This window comes from Salmo salar, chromosome 18 (assembly GCF_965601325.2).
Source record: "Salmo salar chromosome 18, fSalSal1, whole genome shotgun sequence".
Lineage (NCBI taxonomy): Eukaryota > Metazoa > Chordata > Actinopteri > Salmoniformes > Salmonidae > Salmo > Salmo salar.
The window spans coordinates 3,181,095-3,197,331 of NC_138308.1; the positions used below are offsets into that span (position 1 = coordinate 3,181,095).

The 16,237-nt window shown below is 40.5% G+C and overlaps 1 protein-coding gene across 1 annotated transcript in view; it reads right to left on the reverse strand.

Annotated features, from left to right (window-relative positions):
• LOC145861720 (cadherin-23) overlaps positions 1-16,237 on the reverse strand; it is a 385,582-nt gene that overhangs the window by 32,889 nt on the left and 336,456 nt on the right. The window lies entirely within an intron of this gene.

The window sequence follows — 16,237 nt, forward strand, 5'->3', positions numbered from 1 at the left end:
CGAAAGGGGAGGGTAGCCAGGGGCACCCGCGTCATAATGGTAATGGCCCTCCCCCTGTGACCAAGATCAACAGCCTCTCATTTGGTCAGTTTGTACTGTAGAAGACTCAAACCACTTTGTAAAGACTGGGGACATCTAGTGGAAGCCATAGGAAGTGCTCAATGAATCCTACCACACCTTTTGTTTTATAGGCAAAGTGCTGAAGGTGAGTCCGCAAAATCATACATCCACTTCCTGATAGGGTCTGTCTCGGGGTTTTGACTGCCATATGAGTTCTGTTATACTCACAGACACCATTCAAACAGTTTTAGAAACTTTAGGGTGTTTTCTATCCACATCTACTAATTATATGCATATCCTAGTTTCTGAGTTTGAGTAGGAGGCCGTTTAAAATGGGCACGTATTTCTTTCAAAATTCGCTGTAGCGCCCCCTATCCTTGGCGTGCGTTACTAGCTTTTAATGTGCTTCTTCTTGAGCCACTCCTTTGTTGCCTTGGCTGTGTGTTTTGGGTCATTGTCATGCTGGAATACCCATCCACGACCCATTTTCAATGCCCTAGCTGAGAGAAGGAGGTTCTCACCCAAGACTTGACAATACATGGCCTCGTCCATCATCCCTTTGATGCAGTGACATTGTCCTGTCCCCTTAGCAGAAAAACACCCCCAAAGCATAATGTTTCCACCTCCATGTTTGATGGTGGGGTTGGTGTTCTTGGGGTCATAGGCAGCATTCCTCCTCCTCCAAACACGGCGAGTTGAGTTGATGCCAAAGAGCTCCATTTTGGTCGCATATGACCACAACACTTTCACCCAGTTGTCCTCTGAATTATTCAGATGTTCATTGGCAAACTTCAGACGGGCATGTATATGTGCTTTCTTGAGCAGGGGGAACTTGCGGGCACTGCAGGATTTCAGTCCTTCACGGCGTAGTGTGTTACCAATTGTTTTCTTGGTGACTATGGTCCCAGCTGCCTTGAGATCATTGACAAGATCCTCCCGTGTAGTTCTGGGCTGATTCCTCACCGTTCTCATGATCATTGCAACTCCACGAGGTGAGATCTTGCATGGAGCCCCAGGCCGAGGGAGATTGACAGTTCTTTTGTGTTTCTTCCATTTGTGAATAATCGCACCAACTGTTGTCACCTTCTCACCAAGCTGCTTGGCGATGGTCTTGTAGCCCATTCCAGCCTTGTGTAGGTCTACAATCTTGTCCCTGACATCCTTGGAGAGCTCTTTGGTCTTGGCCATGGTGGAGAGTTTGGAATCTGATTGATTGATTGCTTCTGTGGACAGGTGTCTTTTATACAGGTAACAAGCTGAGATTAGGAGCACTCCCTTTAAGAGTGTGCTCCTAATCTCAGCTCGTTACCTGTATAAAAGACACCTGGGAGCCAGAAATCTTTCTGATTGAGAGGGGGTCAAATACTTATTTCCCTCATTAAAATGCAAATCAATTTGTAACATTTTTGACGTGCGTTTTTCTGGGTTTTGTTGTTGTTATTCTGTCTCTCACTGTTCAAATAAACCTACCATAAAATTATAGACTGATCATTTCTTTGTCAGTGGGCAAACGTACAAAATCAGCAGGGGATCAAATACTTTTTTCCATCACTGTACCTATTTCAAAACAAACCATCATCACTATCATGAATGATAGTTCTTAAAAATGTTCCTGTGAAATGTCCAAACTCCAAACTGCATCTGCATGCAAATCATTTGATCTCAATCAGTTTCATGGTAATCTGCATTGAGCTATTCTTTAATTACTGTTTTGTGAGTGAATTAGAGCAGAGGGTTTAAGGATCAGACCCTTTTTTTTAACATTTTGCCTAAAATGTCATACCCAAATCTAACTGCCTGTAGCTCAGGACCTGAAGCAAGGATATGCATATTCTTGATACCAGTTGAAAGGAAACACTTCGAAGTTTGTGGAAATGTGAAATTAATGTAGGAGAATACAAAACATTAGATCTAGTAAAAGTGAATACAAAGAAAAAAAACATGAATATTCGTTTTTTTCTTTCATGTTTGAAATGCAAGAGAAAGGCCAAAATGTAATATTGCAGGTTAGGCGCAATTTAGATTTTGGCCATTTTGACAGCAGTGTATGTGCAAAGTTTTACACTGATTCAATGAACCATTGCATTTCTGTTCAAAATGTTGTATCAAGACTGCCCAAATATGCCTAATTGGTTCATTAACACATTTTCAAGTTCATAACTGTGCACTCTCCTCAAACAATAGCATGGTATTATTTCACTGTAATAGCTACTGTAAATTGGACAGTGCAGTTAGATTAACAAGAATTTAAGCTTTCTGCCCATATCAGATTTGTCTATGTCCTGGAACATATTTTTGTTACGTACAACCTTATGCTAATCACATTAGCCTACGGGACACTGATCCCATAGAGGTTAGCCTTTCTTGTTTTTTATTTCAGTCATAGGATAGGTTATATCCTGCCTAGTGGTGCGCGCTGTTGAATTTTGGCTGCATTAGAAAATAAATGTGACTATTCATATTTAGCGTGCATCCTAAAAGCTCATAAGAAATGACTGAGGAGGTTTTATTTGGTGTAACACTAATATAGGCCTACTACTATGCTATATGCTATTATATTAGGTTATTTTATGTAAAATACAAATTAATCATTCGGCCTATGTGATCTTGTAAGACTGGCTACACTCGGGCAGGGCAAGTTTATTAAATGTGTTTTGCGCCAAGCCCACAACAAACAGAGAGTTTTCTGTCTGTGGCTGTTCTTGTTAAGTCGGATTTAGCCCGCTCAAAGTGAGTGCAGAGCGCGTTGGACCAAGAAAGAGCTCGCCTACCAGCATGTTCCCAAAACACACCCTACTTTAGCCACTTGTTGCTGTAGTTCGGCAACGCACTCAGCGAGTTGGTTACGTCTAGGCTGCTATACATATTTATTTTGTTTATATTGTTTTTCATGGAATTTTTGGGGTAATTAAATATAATTTATTTACAATTTATCAGAATACATTTTCCAGAAATATTTTGACCAGCTTCTTGTATTCTCAAATTGAAACAAGTGAGGGAACAGCACTCCCACGCTCATGTCCACGCTGCGGCAGAACTACAAACCTGGTTACACTAGTTAATAAGAGGTGATGTACTGTATTGGCAGTTGAGATACAGGTACAGTACTGATTAGGAAGATTTACTGTAAGAGTTTCACCCTCCAGTTTCTGCCTGAGATCCTGAAACAGATGCAGCTACCCCAGGAACCCTTCCATTAACAATAGTGTATATTAACCCTGGATTGCACTTTCTATGTTTTGGTCATGGAGAGGCTTTGACGTCACTGGTCGGCCATATTGGCACTCCTCAGAAAATAGGAATGAATGAAATTTTACAGTATTTCATTTAAATGTTTCAAGGACAAAATTACATTAATTTAAGTATTTTGCTGTTGTAGTGGGGACAGTAACATTAGTACTTTCAAAAAATTATACTTTAAATGTTTTTATATATTACATTTTTTAAGCTTAGCTCACATAATACAATTTAAAAGTATGCATTAAGGTGTCTGTAATAGAATAAACGTGCCAAAAACAAATGTAGACATCCGTAAATGCATTTCCATAGCTTCCAAAATATATTTGATATGTTGGGGGAGTGCCAACATGGAGTTGTGGTGGATTGAAAACATCGCCCCCTGTCTGCCATCTAGTGCATATATAAATAATTGTCCATTAATCACTGAAGCGAGACAATCAGACATGTTTTACCTCTGAAATGAGCTGATCAATAATTCAGCATGTTATTGAAATACGTCTAAATGTCCATTATCCGCAGGGCTCTAACCATACATTTAGAAATTGCTAAGAAATTACTTCTCTGTATGGAGGCTGAATGAAGTTGGCGTGTGTGTGTGTGTGGCGGAAAAGGAACAGAAATGAAAGAGTAAATTAAATAAAAAACATGGAAGATTATTCATGCACCTTTTGTCTGTTTGATTTATCTGCTGCTCCCGTTGGTCAACCTCTATTAGAAGGTCAGGGGACCAGTGGCTGTCTGAGACACAGGTTCAGATTTGAGGTTGCAGATACACACAGGTTCAGATTTGAGGTTGCAGATACACACATGTGTGTGTGCCTTCGTGTGTGTGTGTGTGTGTGTGTGTGTGTGTGTGTGTGTGTGTGTGTGTGTGTGTGTGTGTGTGTGTGTGTGTGTGTGTGTGTGTGTGTGTGTGTGTGTGTGTGTGTGTGTGTGTGTGTGTGTGTCGGGTAAAACAGACACACTCAGTATCTGCAACCTCAAATCTGAACCTGTGTCTCAGACAGCCACTGGTTCCCCGACCTTCTAATAGAGGTTGACCAAACGGGAGCAGCAGATAAATCAAATAGACAAAAAGTGCAGGAAAGAAGAGAGAGAAGAAGGGAGGAAGCAGGAGAATGAGAGAGAGAAGAGAAAAGGGAGCAAGCATGGCATTCACATTCACACTACAGCTAAATTTCCTGGGATCCAATTTTCAATAATCTTCCATTTTTATATTTAATTTACTCTTTTCTTTTTGCTCATGTTCCTCCTCTCTCTCCTCCCTCCACTCTCTCCTTGTATCTTGGAGCTGATGGCCAGAGTGAGGGGAGGAGAGACGTGAGAGAATGAGAAAGAGAGGGATGTTAAATGAAGTGAAAGAGGGTTCCACCCTGTCTTTAGGAGACTAATGGAAGCTAGCCCACAAGTGTCAGCTAAAGAGAGAAAAAAGAGATAGAACGAGGGGTTTTCAGGCTTCCACATATTTCTTAGTCTTAGACTATTTCTTAGCCTTTGCTCAGAGTAGACTAGAACTGTAGTATTGGGCATTTTGGAAATGCATAACAATGCACTGCAATCGATCTTAGCGTAAAATCGATGGGTTGACTGGTCAGTTGGACAGTTTGCATGTTAGTGTAGTGCTACGTCTTCCCTCGAGCCTCTAATAAATTAATGACATCCGCTAGGCTGTCTTTTCATTGTTTCCTCTCCTTGGCTAGTGAGCCAGGCAGCTTACCCTTATTTTTAGTTTATCCTACCGCACCTAAAAATGTCCACTCTCAGTGAAAGATATGGAAATTATACATAATAATTTGCAAATGCATGCATGCCTGCATACAAACACAAACACTCACTTGCACACATACATATTCCACTTCAGACGACACTCTTTTTATTCCCCTCTTCTTTCTCCATCTCCCCTTTGTCCATGCTCTGGCCAGGCTGAGCGATGGCCGATTTTCTAGAGAGGCACTCAGCTGAGGAAAATGATTCCACACCGACTGACAGCAAGGGGAGCCACTCTTGAAAGACAAGGACATCTGTGGTGTGTTTTTGTGTGTGTGAGAGAGAGAGAGAACGAGTGAGACAGAAAGCATGAGTCCATGATGCTGTGTGTGTGTGCTTGCATGTTTGTGTGTGTGTGTGTTTGTGTGTGCGTGTGTACACGTATGCTCGTACACTTATTCTCATTTGCATATGTGTGCATGTGCTTGTGTGTGTGTGTGCATAATCGTGTGTGTGCACAGAGGCATGTTTTTATGGTTGTATGCTAGAGTGTGTGTGTGTGTGTGTGTGTGTGTGTGTGTGTGTGTGCGAAGTACATCGGCCTATCTGTGAGGTGGGTTTCTATCAGCAGAGAGGGATAAACAGTCTGCATGTTTATCTCCTCATCAACCCCCTCCCACCTGCTGCCTGTCTCATCCTCCTCATGGCTGGCTGCTTTCTAAGAGCCTCTCCTGTTTATTTAAGTGTAAAGGTAATCAAGTCCAGTCACTCTTTAGGGAATGGGAAAGAGAGAAAAAGACAGGCCTGTGGCTCAGGGTTGATCCCACAGGAAGAGGACAAGGACGGGCCAGCCGAATGGCCCTGCTGCTGTTTAAACTTATGACTCTTATTCTGTGTCAGAGACTCTAAGGAGAGGGGGCTAGAGAGTGGAGACGGAGGTTATTGTTACAGACAAGGAGAGATGGAGAAATCATAGGCAAAGACTGATGTTTGCTCACACATAGATAATGCTGTGGCAACGTTATTGCCAATGTCTGGGGAACGTTAATAAAGAGCTTATATTTCAATTCTAGGTTCCGTTTAAATACATTCTCACAAATACTGACAGCTTATAATGTGATGCTTAATTATGCTGTTACGGAATTAAGTTCATATTGATCAGCTACAGTGCCTTCAGAAAGGATTCACATCCCTTGACATTTTCCACATTTTGTTGTGTTACAACCTGAATCAAAAATGGAGTAAATTGGCCTACATTGGCCCCCATAATGTCAAATGAATTAATAATGAAAAGCTGATATGTCTTGAGTAAATAAGTGTTCAACCCCTTTGTTTTGGGAAGCCTAAATAAGTTCAGGAGTAAACATTTGCTTAACAAGTCACATAATAAGTTGCATGGACCCCCGCTGTGTGTAATAATAGATTAACATGCTATTTGAATGACTACCTGATCTCTGTAGCCCACACATACAGATACATGTAAGGTCCTTCAGTCGAGCAGTGAATTTCAAACACAGGTTCAACCACAAAGACCAAGGAGGTTTTCCAATACCTCGCAAAGAAGGGCACCTTTTGGAAGATGGGTAAAAAAACATTGAATATCCCTTTGAGCATGGTGAAGTTACTAATAACACTTTGGATGGTGTATCAATACACCCAGTCACTACAAAGATACAGGCATCCTTCCTAACTCAGTTGCCGGAGAGGAAGAACACCGCTCAGGGATTTCACCATGAGGCCAATGTCGACTTTAAAACAGTTACAGAGTTTAATCGCTGTGATAGGAGAAAACTGAGGATGGATCAACAACATTGTAGTTACTCCACAATACTAACTTAATTGTTAGCCTGTACAGAATAAAACATTTCGAAAACACTCATCCTGTTTGCAACAAGTCACTAAAGTAATACTGCAAAAAAGCAAAGCAATTACCCTTTTGTCCTGAATACAAAGTGTTTGGGGCAAATCCAATACAACACATTACTGAGTACCACTCTCCATATATGTTCAATCATGGTGGTGGCTGCATCATAGTGTAATTTTTATTTATTTTTTACAAAAGTTAGATTTTTTCCTCCACTTTGACTTTACAGAGTATTTTGTGTAGATAGTTTACCAAAAATGACAAATAAATACATCTTATTCCCACTTTGTAACGCAACAAAATCTGGAAAAAGTGAAGGGGTGTAAATACTTGACGGCACTGTATGCTTGATATAAATGTGTTTTTTGTTGTTGGACACATTGGAAATTATAGTAACATTGGAATTGAAACAATCAAAGTCAAAATGTATCACCCCAAATTAATCAAGCCATCTATTGCAATAGTTGGCAAAGGTGAAGCACTACAGTATGTTGGTTAGTAACTGGGGTGACAGAACAAGCGCAAGTGATTTCCGTTTTTCTTTCATTCTCTTTACTATCTCTCTTTTTTCCTCACTCTTTCTCTCTCTCTCATCTTGCCCTTTCCCTCTCTCTCTCCTATATCTATTTTTTTCCCCACTTCTATTCTTAAGTAGAAGTCATTTTTTAAATAGAATTAAATGCAAATGAGAGCCGAGCTAATTATCATATAAACGTCCGTTGCCTAGGGGGCTAGACACTCTGGCTTTATTTATTTATTTTCTCAAATTTTTCCCTGCTCTCTATAAAACAGAGACTTTAATCAGTCCAACACTTTGGACTTATAAAGACATAAGGGAATCAGGGACACTTCGAGGGGGAGAAAGAGTAAGAGGGAGAGAAACAGTAAGAGATGTGTGTATGAAGTGAAGGGAAATAGGCGTGAGTGTATGTATAGTACCAGTCAAAAGTTTGGACACACCTACTCATTCCAGGGTTTCTCTTTATTTTTACTATTTTCTACATTGTATAATAATAGTGAAAACAACAAAACTATGAAATAACACATATGGAATCATGTAGGAACCAAAAAAGTGTTAAACAAATCAAAATATATTTTATATTTGAGATTCTTCAAAGTAGCCACCCTATGCTTTGATGACAGCTTTGCACACTATTGGCATTCTCTCAACCAGCTTCATGAGGTAGTCACCTGGAATGCATTTCAATTAACAGGTGTACGTTGTTAAAAGTTAATTTGTGGAATTTCTTTCCTTCTTAATGCATTCGAGCCAATCAGTTGTGTTGTGACAAGGTATGGGTGCTATACAGAATACATCCCTATTTGGTAAAATACCAAATCCATATTGTATTTTGGCAAGAACAGCTCATATAAGCAAAGAGAAATGACAGTCCATCATTACTTTAAGACATGAAGGTCAGTCAATCCGGAAAATGTCAAGAACTTTGAACGTTTCTTCAAGCGCAGTCGCAAAAACCTTCAAGCGCTACGATGAAACTCGCTCTCATGAGGACTACCACAGGAAAGGAAGACCCAGAGTTACCTTTGCTGCAGAGGATACGTTCATTAGAGTTACCAGCCGAAGGAATTGCAGCCCAAATAAATGCTTCACAGAGTTCAAGTAACACACACATCTCAACATCAACTGTTCAGAGGAGACTGCGTGAATCTAGCCTTTATGGTCGAATTGCTGCAAAGAAACCACTACTATAGGACACCAATAAGAAGAAGAGACTTGCTTGAGCCAAGAAACACGAGCAATGGACATTAGAAGCATGGAGGAAGAGGTGGGATGGTGTGGGGGTGCTTTGCTCAATGATTTATTTAGAATTCAAGGCACACTTAACCAGCATGGCCACCAAAGCATTCTGTAGCTATACGCCATCCCATCTGGTTTGCGCTTAGTGGTACTATCATTTGCTTTTTAACAGGACAATGACACAACACACACCCAGGCTGTGTAAGGGCTATTTGACCAAGAAAGAGAGCGATGGATTGCTGCATCAGATGATCTGACATCCACAATCACCTGACCTCAACCCAATTGAGATAATTTGGGATGAGTTGGACCGGAGAGTGAAGGAAAAGCAGCCAAGAAGTGCTCAGCATAAGTGGGAACTCCTTCAAGACTGTTGGAAAAGCATTCCAGGGGAACCTCGTTGAGAGAATGCCAAGAGTGTGTTACTACTTGATTCATATGTGCTGTTTCATAGTTGTGATGTCTTCACTATTATTCTACAATATAGAACATTGTGAAAATAAAGAAAAATGTGTAGGTGTGTCCAAAACTTTGACTAGAACTGTATGTATGTGTCTGTGTGAGAGAGAAGCAGTGAGATATGTGTGTATGAAGTGAAGGGAAATAGGTGTGCGTGTGTTTTTGTTTGTGTGTGTGCCATGTGTGAGTGCTGGTGTGAGGGAGAGGCCACAAAGGAGTGTCTGTGTGTGCCATGTGTAATTGCTGCTGTGAGAAAGGTAGTGAGAGATCTGTGTAGGTACGCGGCGGAGAGAGATATTTTCTCAATCATGAGCTTCGTCAACCAATTTCCCCTCATTAGAGTCATCTTATGCAGGCTGTATGCATGTATAGCTCATGTCGAAAATCACTTACTGCTCTCACAAGTCTCAGAGTTGGAGTGCTGATTTAGGATCAGCTTTGTATTTTAGATCATTATGAATAAGATTAGTTGCAAACCTCCCTGTAATTTACCAAAATTACAGGAATATTCAGATACTATCATAACAGACCATTTTGGAAATCTATGGAAACTTTAAGAATTAATACTTTAAAACCTGTTAGGGCTAGGGGGCAGTATTTGCACAGCCGGATAAAAAACGTATCCGATTTAAACTGGTTACTACTCTTGCCCAGAAACGAGAATATGCATATAATTAGTAGATTTGGGTAGAAGACACTCTAAAGTTTCTAAAACTGTTTGAATGGTGTCTGTGAGTATAACAGAACTCATATGGCAAGCCAAAACCTGAGAAGACTCCATACAGGAAGTGCCCTGTCTGACAATTTGTTCTCCTTCTTGGGCATCTCTATCGGAAATACAGCATCTCTGCTGTAATGTGACATTTTCTAAGGCTTCCATTGGCTCTCAGAAGGCGCCAGAAAGTGGAATGACGTCTCTCCAGTCTCTGGGCGAAAAACAGCAGGAGATTTTGTGAGTGGTCAGGCAGGGAACAATGACACTGGAGATGCGCGTTCAGGTGAATTCTCCATGTTTTTCTTTCTCTCTTTGAATGAATACAACGTCGCCCGGTTGGAATATTATTGCTATTTTACGAGAAAAATCACATAAAAATTGATTTTAAACAGCGTTTGACATGCTTCGAAGTACGGTAATCAAATATTTTGAATTTTTTTGTCACGAAATGCGCTCGCGCATCACCCTTCGGATACTGACCTGAATGCACGAACAAAACGGAGGTATTTGGATATAACTATGGATTATTTCGAACAAAAACAACATTTGTTGTTGAAGTAGAAGTCCTGGGAGTGCATTCTGATGAAGAACAGCAAAGGTAATCCAATTTTTCTTATAGTAAATCTGAGTTTGGTGAGGGCCAAACTTGGTGGGTGTCAAATTAGCTAGCCATGATGGCCGGGCTATCTACTCAGAATATTGCAAAAATGTGCTTTCGCCGAAAAGCTATTTTAAAATCTGACACCGCGATTGCATAAAGGAGTTCTGTATCTACAATTCTTAACCTCTCTGGGGCAGGCGGGACGAATTCGTCCCACCTACGTAACAGCCAGTTGAATCCTGTGGCGCGATTTTCAAAACCTTTGAAATGCTATTACTTCAATTTCTAAAACATATGACTATTTTACAGCTATTTAAAGACTCTCGTTAATCTAACCACACTGTCCGATTTCAAAAAGGCTTTACAACGAAAGCAAAACATTAGATTATGTCAGCAGAGTACCAAGCCAGAAATAATCAGACAACCATTTTTCAAGCTAGCATATAATGTTACAAAAACCCAGAAGACAGCTAAATGCAGCACTAACCTTTGATGATCTTCATCAGATGACAACCCTAGGACATTATGTTATACAATACATGCATGTTTTGTTCAATCAAGTTCATATTTATATCAAAAACCAGCTTTTTACATTAGCATGTGACGTTCAGAACTAGCATGCCCCCCGCAAACTTCCGGCGAATTCACTAACAATTTACTAAATTACTCACGATAAACGTTCACAAAAAGCATAACAATTATTTTAAGAATTATAGATACAGAACTCCTCTATGCACTCGATATGTCCGATTTTAAAATAACTTTTTGGTGAAAGCACATTTTGCAATATTCTAAGTACATAGCCCAGCCATCACGGGCTAGCTATTTAGACACCCGGCAAGTTTAGCACTCACCAATATCAGATTTACTATTACAAAAGTTTGATTACCTTTTGTTGTCTTCGTCAGAATGCACTCCCAGGACTGCTACTTCAATAACAAATGTTGGTTTGGTCCAAAATAATCCATCGTTATATCCGAATAGCGGCGTTTTGTTCGTGCGTCCCAGACACTATCCGAAATGGTAAATCAGGGTCGTGCGCATGGCGCAATTCGCGACAAAAAAAATCTAAATATTCCATTACCGTACTTCGAAGCATGTCAACCGCTGTTTAAAATCCATTTTTATGCCATTTTTCTCTTAAAAAAGCGATAATATTCCGACCGGGAATGTCCATTTAGCTAAACAGAGGAAAGAAAACAAAGCTTTCGGTCGACGCGGGCACGAGCCTGAGTCTCACAGTACTTTAACCAGCCACTACCCAAACGCGCTACTTTGTTTCAGCCAGAGCCTGGAAAGCCACGATTCAGCATTTTGCCGCCTTCTGAGAACCTATGGCAGCCGTAGGAAGTGTCACGGGACAGCTAAGATCCTCACTCTTCAATAAACAGAGACAAGAAGAACGACACCTTGTCAGACAGGCCACTTCCTGCATGAAATCTTCTCAGGTTTTTGCCTGCCATATGAGTTCTGTTATACTCACAGACACCATTCAAACAGTTTTAGAAACTTTAGGGTGTTTTCTATCCAAAGCCAATAATTATATGCATATTCTAGTTACTGGGCAGGAGTAGTAACCAGATTAAATCGGGTACGTTTTTTATCCAGCCGTGTCAATACTGCCCCCTAGCCCTAACAGGTTAAAATAATTGTTATGTATTTTGTGAACGTTAATCGTGAGTAATTCAGTAAATTCACCGGAAGTTTGCGGCGGGTATGCTAGTTCTGAACATCACATGCTAATGTAAAAGCTGTTTTTTGATATAAATATGAACTTGATTGAACAAAACATGCATGTATTGTATAACATAATGTCCTAGGAGTGTCATCTGATGAAGATCATCAAAGGTTAGTGCTGCATTTAACTGTGGTTTTGGTTTTTGTGACATATATGCTTGCTTTGAAAATGGCTGTGTGATTATTTTTGGCAGGGTACTCTTCTGACATAATCTAATGTTTTGCTTTCGCTGTAAAGCCTTTTTGAAATCGGACAGTGTGGTTAGATTAATGAGAGTCTTGTCTTTAAAATGGTGTTAAATAGTCATATGTTTGAGAAATTGAAGTTATAGTATTTATGAGGTATTTGTATTTCGTGCCACGCGATTCCACTGGCTGTTGAGTAGGTGGGACGCATTATACTTATTTTTTCAGATTTGTATACAGTATATGTGTCCAGGAGAGGAGATGAGAGTAGATTAGAGGAGGGCAGGGGTCCTTGAATGAACCATTAGAATGCATGTACACTGAACAAAAATATAAACGCAACATGCAACAATTTCTAAGTTTTTACTGGGTTACAGTTCATATAAGTAAATCAGTCAATTGAAATGAATTAATTAGGCCCTAATCTTTGGATTTAACATGACTGGGAATACAGATACTGTATGTATCTGTTGGTTACAGATACCTTAAAAAAAGGTAGGGGCACAGATCAGAAAACCAGTCAGTATCTGTTGTGACCACCATTTGCCTCATGCAGCGTGGCACATCTCCTTTGCATAGAGTTGATCAGGCTGTTGATTGTGGCCTGTGGAATGTTGTCCCACTCCTCTTCAATGACTCTGTGAAAATGCTGGATATTGGCGGGAATTGGAACAGACTGTCATACACGTCAATCCAGAGCATCCCAATCATGCTCAATTGGTGACATGTCTGGTGAGTATGCAGGCCATGGAAAAACTGGGACATTTTCAGCTTCTAGGTCTTTGCGCCATGGGGCCGTGCATTATCATGCTGAAACATTAGGTGATGGCGACGGATGAATGGCACGACAATGGGCCTCAGGATCTCATCATGCACTCAAATTGCCAAAAATAAAATGCAATCGTGTTCGTTGTCCATAGCTTATACCTGCTCATACCATAACCCCACCGGGATCATGGGGCACTCTATTCACATCGTTGACATCAGCAAACCTGTCTCCCAATCTGCCTAGTACAGTTGATTAATCCGTGAAGACCACACTTCTCCAGCTTGCCAGTGGCCATCGAAGGTAAGCATTTGCCCACTGAAGTCAGTTAAGACGCCGAACTACAGTCAGATCAAGACCCTGGTGAGGACAATGAGCAAGCAGGTGAGCTACCCCGAGACGGTTTATGACAGTTTGTGCAGAAATTATTTGGTTGTGCAAATGATCCTGCAGGTGTGAGGCCGGTTAGACGTACTGCCAAATTCTCTAAAACGACATTGCTTATGGTAGAGAAATGAACATTACATTTCAGAGTGGCCTTTTATTGTCCCCAGCACAAGGTGCACCTGTGTAATGATAATGCTGTTTAATCAGTTTCTTGATATGCCACACCTGTCAGGTGGATAGATTATCTTGGCAAAGGAGAAATGCTGACTAACAGGGATGTAAACAAATTTGAGCACAACATTTGAAAACAATATGCTTCTTGAGCATATGAAACATTTCTGCTTTAAAATTTTTGTTCAGTATATACTCTCTCTCAATCACAGACAGATATGAATGAAAAAAATATGCACTCCTTGTCACTCTTAAGTAGTTTTCTTAACAAACGAAGGATGTTCTTATATCCAACAACCTGAACTCAATGGTGCCAATTTGGGAGAGTGGAGGAGAAAGGAGGATAAATTAATAGTCCTTAAACTTCCATTAGTATTCAGACCCCTTGACTTTTTCCACATTTTGTTACATTACAGCCTAGTTCTAACATAGATTGAAATAAAAAAAAATTCATAATCAAGCTATACACAATAACCAATAATGAGAAAGCAAAAACAGGTTTTTAGACATTTTTGCTAAAATATAAAATAAAATAAACACTGAAATATCATATTTACATAAGTATTCAGACCCTTTACTCAGTACTTTGTTGAAGCACTTTTGGCAGCGATTACAGCCTTGAGTCCTTTTTGGAATGACATTACAAGCTTGACAAACCTGTATTTGGGAGTTGCTCCCATTCATCTTTGCAAGCTCTGTCAGGTTAAATGTGGAGTTTTGCTGCACAGCTATTCTCAGGTCTCTCCAGAGATGTTCGATCAGGTTCAAGTCCGGGCTCTTGCTGGGCCACTCAAGGACATTCAGAGTCTTGTCCCACAGACACTTCTTCGTTGTCTTGGCTGTGTGCTTAGGGTCGTTGTCCTGTTGGAAGGTGAACCTTTTCCCCAGTCTGAGGACCTGAGCGCTCTGGAGAAGGTTTCATCAAGTACCTCTCTGTACTTTGCTCCGTTCATCTTTCCCTCAATCCTGACTAGTCTCTAAGTCCCTGCCACTGAAAAACATCCCCACAGCATGATGCTGCCACCACCATGCTTCACCGGAGGGATGGTGCCAGGTTTCCTCCGGACGTGACACTTGGCATTCAGGCCAAAGATTTCAATGTTGGTTTCATCAGACCAGAGAATCTTGTTTCTCATGGTCTGAGAGTCCTTTAGGTGCCTTTTGACAAACTCCAAGTGGACTGTCATATGCCTTTTACTGAGGAGTGGCTTCAGTCTGGCCACTCTACCATAAAGTCCTGATTGGTGGAGTGCTATAGAGATGGTTGTCCTTCTGGAAGGTTCATCCATCTCCACAGAGGAACTCTGGAGCTTGGTCACAGTGACCATTGGGGTCTTGGTGACCTCAGTGATCAAGGCCTTTCTCCCCCGATTACTCTGTTTGGCCGGGCAGTCAGCTCTAGGAAGAGTCTTGGTGGTTCCAAACTTCTTCCATTTAAGAATGAGGGAGGCTACTGTGTTCTTGGGGATCTTCAACACTGCAGAAACATTTTGATACCCTTCCCTAGATCTGTGCCTCAACACAATCCTATCTTGGATCTCTATGGACAACTCCTTATAGATCATGGCTTGGTTTTTGCTCTGACATGCACCGTCAACTGTGGGACCTTCTATAGACAGGTTTGTGCCTTCCAAATCATGTCCAATCAATTGAATTTACCACAGGTAGAAACATCTCAAGGACGATCAAAGAAAACAGGATGCAGCTGAGCTCAATTTCGAGTCTCATTGCAAAGGGTCTGAGTACTTATGTAAATAAGGTATTTTATTTTATTTGTTTTCCATTTGCAAAAAAACAAACATGTTTTCACTTTGTCATTATGAGGTATTGTGTGTAGTTTGATGAGGAACTGTTTTAAAATGTAAAATGCAAATCAATTTATAACATGTTTGACATGCGTTTTTCTGGATATTTTTGTTGTTATTCTGTCTCTCACTGTTCAAATAAATCTACCATTAAAATTATAGACTGATCATTTCTTTGTCAGTGGGCAAACGTACAAAATCAGCAGGGGATCAAATACTTTTTTCCCTCACTGTATGTAGAAGCCAGACAACATAGTTTAAATTAAGCCTCTGAAATCAATATATTAATATATCCCCAAGCAACCTAGAGAAAGTGAGTGGTCAATTACAGTATATACAACAGCGAAACAATCTGTGGTTAAAGCGACGCTGCGACTTGAACCCAACAAGAGGAAAAGACAAAGTACAACTTGGAGATGCAAATGAGAGCAACAAACAGCTAAATGATATCCAGGAAAACAGCTAAAATGCTCTCAATGCTCACCAAAATAAACAACATTTTGCAATCTATCATGTCAGATATGCATATACAGGGCAGGCGCGTGAACAAACAGGATAAAGTGGACCAGCAAGAAAACAGAATGAGACAAAACAACATGAGAATATTGTCCATACCGGAAGACGAGGAAAAAGGAAACTTTTCCATCTACGGGATCAAGCTGATGTCAGAGGAGCTTGGCGTGGATGTATCACCAGAGGATCTGGAGCGATGACTTTGGATTGGCGTGAAACAGAAGAATGCTAAATACCCTCGCATGGTAATCTTTAAGCTGTGGAACT